Source organism: Schistocerca piceifrons, unplaced genomic scaffold (genome assembly GCF_021461385.2).
Source record: "Schistocerca piceifrons isolate TAMUIC-IGC-003096 unplaced genomic scaffold, iqSchPice1.1 HiC_scaffold_346, whole genome shotgun sequence".
Lineage (NCBI taxonomy): Eukaryota > Metazoa > Arthropoda > Insecta > Orthoptera > Acrididae > Schistocerca > Schistocerca piceifrons.
Genome location: NW_025728566.1, coordinates 70001 through 75000, shown reverse-complemented (window position 1 = coordinate 75000; position 5000 = coordinate 70001). Strand labels below are relative to the sequence as shown.

Below are 5000 nucleotides of genomic sequence, written 5' to 3'. Positions count from 1 at the left end.
GTGCGCCTCACCTCGCAATGAGGACGAGACGCCCGGGAGTGCGGAGGCCGCCGCCCCGTGAAGGGCGGGGAAGCCCCATCCTCCCTCGGCCGCGCAAGGCGAGACCTTCACTTTCATTACGCCTTTAGGTTTCGTACAGCCCAATGACTCGCGCACATGTTAGACTCCTTGGTCCGTGTTTCAAGACGGGTCGTGAAATTGTCCAAAGCTGAAGCGCCGCTGACGGGAGCGATTATTCCGCCCGAGAGCATCCGAGCCAACAGCGGCGCGGGTCCGGGGCCGGGCCAGGTAGGTCCGTCATCCGGGAAGAACCGCGCGCGCTTGCCGGGAGCCCGAGCGCCCAAAGGGGCGAATCGACTCCTCCAGATATACCGCCGGGCAGCCAGCCAGGACACCGGGGCTCTGCCCAACAGACGCGAACCGAGGCCCGCGGAAGGACAGGCTGCGCACCCGGGCCGTAGGCCGGCACCCAGCGGGTCGCGACGTCCTACTAGGGGAGAAGTGCGGCCCACCGCACACCGGAACGGCCCCACCCCGCGGCGAGTGGAAAGGCAACCGGACACGACCCCGCCGCGGATTGCTCCGCGCGGGCGGCCGGCCCCATCTGCCGAGGGCGGAGGCCAGTGGCCGGATGGCGTGAATCTCACCCGTTCGACCTTTCGGACTTCTCACGTTTACCCCAGAACGGTTTCACGTACTTTTGAACTCTCTCTTCAAAGTTCTTTTTCAACTTTCCCTCACGGTACTTGTTCGCTATCGGTCTCGTGGTCATATTTAGTCTCAGATGGAGTTTACCACCCACTTGGAGCTGCACTCTCAAGCAACCCGACTCGAAGGAGAGGTCCCGCCGACGCTCGCACCGGCCGCTACGGGCCTGGCACCCTCTACGGGCCGTGGCCTCATTCAAGTTGGACTTGGGCTCGGCGCGAGGCGTCGGGGTAGTGGACCCTCCCAAACACCACATGCCACGACAGGCGGCAGCCTGCGGGGTTCGGTGCTGGACTCTTCCCTGTTCGCTCGCCGCTACTGGGGGAATCCTTGTTAGTTTCTTTTCCTCCGCTTAGTAATATGCTTAAATTCAGCGGGTAGTCTCGCCTGCTCTGAGGTCGTTGTACGAGGTGTCGCACGCCACACCGCCAGCCGGCTGTGCACGCTACCGAGAAAGTACCGGTATGCGAACCGCCAGGCGACGGGCGCGCATCGCACGTTTGAGGAGACGCGGCCGGCCCCACAGGCGGCCGCGACACTCCCAGGTCTGCGAAGCGGGGCAAACGCCGCGCGCTTCAGTATACGTAGCCGACCCTCAGCCAGACGTGGCCCGGGAACGGAATCCATGGACCGCAATGTGCGTTCGAAACGTCGATGTTCATGTGTCCTGCAGTTCACATGTCGACGCGCAATTTGCTGCGTTCTTCATCGACCCACGAGCCGAGTGATCCACCGTCCTGGGTGATCTCTTCTCAGTTTCCGCCGTCTCTTTCGAGACGGTCGCATAGGCGGGAGTGAGGCGTGTGGCGGCCCCTGTTCCAGCGTTCTGTGTCCCAACGGCCTCACGGCCGACGGGCGTCGTACGGCTCCACACCGGAGCGGACAGGCACTCGGGCGAAAGTCATTCAAAACCGGCGCCAGGCGCCAGGTGCCGCAGGCCAGCCGCTCCAGCGCTTCAGCGCTCGTACCACACAACATTGCCGCTAGTTTTGAGAGGCACGCGTGGTTCCGCACGCGGCGCACGGCTACGGGCGAGCCGTACAGGTAGCGTGTTGCGCGACACGACACGCACATCGAAAGACATGCAGTCTAGTCGGTAATGATCCTTCCGCAGGTTCACCTACGGAAACCTTGTTACGACTTTTACTTCCTCTAAATGATCAAGTTTGGTCATCTTTCCGGTAGCATCGGCAACGACAGAGTCAATGCCGCGTACCAGTCCGAGACCTCACTAAATCATTCAATCGGTAGTAGCGACGGGCGGTGTGTACAAAGGGCAGGGACGTAATCAACGCGAGCTTATGACTCGCGCTTACTGGGAATTCCTCGTTCATGGGGAACAATTGCAAGCCCCAATCCCTAGCACGAAGGAGGTTCAGCGGGTTACCCCGACCTTTCGGCCTAGGAAGACACGCTGATTCCTTCAGTGTAGCGCGCGTGCGGCCCAGAACATCTAAGGGCATCACAGACCTGTTATTGCTCAATCTCGTGCGGCTAGAAGCCGCCTGTCCCTCTAAGAAGAAAAGTAATCGCTGACAGCACGAAGGATGTCACGCGACTAGTTAGCAGGCTAGAGTCTCGTTCGTTATCGGAATTAACCAGACAAATCGCTCCACCAACTAAGAACGGCCATGCACCACCACCCACCGAATCAAGAAAGAGCTATCAATCTGTCAATCCTTCCGGTGTCCGGGCCTGGTGAGGTTTCCCGTGTTGAGTCAAATTAAGCCGCAGGCTCCACTCCTGGTGGTGCCCTTCCGTCAATTCCTTTAAGTTTCAGCTTTGCAACCATACTTCCCCCGGAACCCAAAAGCTTTGGTTTCCCGGAGGCTGCCCGCCGAGTCATCGGAGGAACTGCGGCGGATCGCTGGCTGGCATCGTTTATGGTTAGAACTAGGGCGGTATCTGATCGCCTTCGAACCTCTAACTTTCGTTCTTGATTAATGAAAACATACTTGGCAAATGCTTTCGCTTCTGTTCGTCTTGCGACGATCCAAGAATTTCACCTCTAACGTCGCAATACGAATGCCCCCGCCTGTCCCTATTAATCATTACCTCGGGTTCCGAAAACCAACAAAATAGAACCGAGGTCCTATTCCATTATTCCATGCACACAGTATTCAGGCGGGCTTGCCTGCTTTAAGCACTCTAATTTGTTCAAAGTAAACGTGCCGGCCCACCGAGACACTCAATAAAGAGCACCCTGGTAGGATTTCAACGGGGTCCGCCTCGGGACGCACGAGCACGCACGAGGCGGTCGCACGCCTTCAGCTCGCCCCACCGGCAGGACGTCCCACGATACATGCCAGTTAAACACCGACGGGCGGTGAACCAACAGCGTGGGACACAAATCCAACTACGAGCTTTTTAACCGCAACAACTTTAATATACGCTATTGGAGCTGGAATTACCGCGGCTGCTGGCACCAGACTTGCCCTCCAATAGATACTCGTTAAAGGATTTAAAGTGTACTCATTCCGATTACGGGGCCTCGGATGAGTCCCGTATCGTTATTTTTCGTCACTACCTCCCCGTGCCGGGAGTGGGTAATTTGCGCGCCTGCTGCCTTCCTTGGATGTGGTAGCCGTTTCTCAGGCTCCCTCTCCGGAATCGAACCCTGATTCCCCGTTACCCGTTACAACCATGGTAGGCGCAGAACCTACCATCGACAGTTGATAAGGCAGACATTTGAAAGATGCGTCGCCGGTACGAGGACCGTGCGATCAGCCCAAAGTTATTCAGAGTCACCAAGGCAAACGGACCGGACGAGCCGACCGATTGGTTTTGATCTAATAAAAGCGTCCCTTCCATCTCTGGTCGGGACTCTGTTTGCATGTATTAGCTCTAGAATTACCACAGTTATCCAAGTAACGTGGGTACGATCTAAGGAACCATAACTGATTTAATGAGCCATTCGCGGTTTCACCTTAATGCGGCTTGTACTGAGACATGCATGGCTTAATCTTTGAGACAAGCATATGACTACTGGCAGGATCAACCAGGGAGCTGCGTCAACTAGAGCTGAGCAGCCGGCCGCCCGGGAGTGTGTCCCGGGGGCCCCGCGCGAACACGCAAGCGTCCGCTCAATCATTCTGCAAACAGGAGGAGGCTGAGCTCCCCTGCACAATACACCTCGAAACCCTCTCAGGTCCCGGCGGCGCGCAGCGCCGTCCCAAGTACTTGGTCGGGTTCGAGAGAGGCGCAATCGCCCGGAGTTAGGCGAGTAGACGCTTTCGGTGCGACCACCCGTGCTCCCAACTGAGCTTGCCGCTGCCGACAGAGGCCCGGGAGCGTGCTGTCGTGGCATTGCCGGCGGGAGACAACACGCGCCACCTACGGTGACCGGCAGCTCCAACGCCAGCGCCACAGAAGGACAAAAGCCCCACTTGGGTGCCGAAGCGAACTCTCCCAGCACAGCGCACGCGCCAACACATCCGCACAGCTGCGATACAAACCACCAGCGAGAACCGCTGGGGCGACCGAGCAGCAGACGGCGTCGCGGCGCCGAGCGCCGGGCGGCGGCGCATCCTCAACGCACACAGTCCTCAATCGGACCAGCACACTGAAGATGTCCACCGCGCTTCGCACCGGGCCCGCGAGGACCTACTTTGGCCGCACGGCGCCGCGCGCAGGGTGCGCCGGCGCGCAGCTGCGACGCCTGCCGCGTCCGTCGGCCGGCGCGCCTGCCACTGGCCGCCCCCACCAGCCGGCTGTAGCGCGTGCGCCCACGCACCGCGCGGCCAGCACGCCGGGAGGCGCCCCCTCACCGGCCGGGGACGGTCCCACCCAGCCACCGCCGCGTATCGCTTCACACCCAGATGCCGTTCAGTTTCGTCGGCATGGTGGGTATCGCTGGAACAACCGGTTAGTACCTCAACCTATCGTCGCCATCACCGATTCACCCCTAGCGAGAACAACCGCACCACAACAGGTTACCATTTGTTCATTTGCGTAACTTCACCAGAAAACGCAGGCGTCCATCGCCATTTGCAACTTCAACGATTATTGCATGCCTGTGTCAGGTGTCACGCCACACTACGTCTGCCCACATACACGCAACAAAATGTGCACGCCTAGACAATACGTGGAAGGTGGCCCCCGTACGTATGCGATGTCCATTGCTCGAACGACTGTCAACCGGCCTCTGTAGCATGTCGCAGATATGGAACGCGGTGCACCATGCCATCACGGTGTGTGAGGAGAGACGACTAGGTCCGAATACATCAACAGACAGCTCATGCTGATCGCCATCCACGGCGTCCGTTCCTCCCACACGTCTCTATGGCGTACCA

At 59.2% G+C, this 5000-nt stretch overlaps 2 non-coding genes and 1 pseudogene across 2 annotated transcripts; all 3 read right to left on the bottom strand.

Moving 5' to 3' along the window:
- The window catches only part of LOC124746180, a 4233-nt pseudogene extending 3124 nt beyond the window's left edge, over positions 1–1109 (bottom strand).
- Positions 1110–1297: 188 nt separating this feature from the next.
- LOC124746168 lies at positions 1298–1452 on the bottom strand. The gene has a single exon (XR_007011249.1). It is a non-coding gene; the product is annotated as a 5.8S ribosomal RNA (ribosomal RNA).
- Positions 1453–1805: 353 nt separating this feature from the next.
- Positions 1806–3713, bottom strand: LOC124746173. Its single transcript, XR_007011254.1, has one exon. It is a non-coding gene; the product is annotated as a small subunit ribosomal RNA (ribosomal RNA).
- Between the last annotated feature and the right edge of the window lie 1287 nt (positions 3714–5000).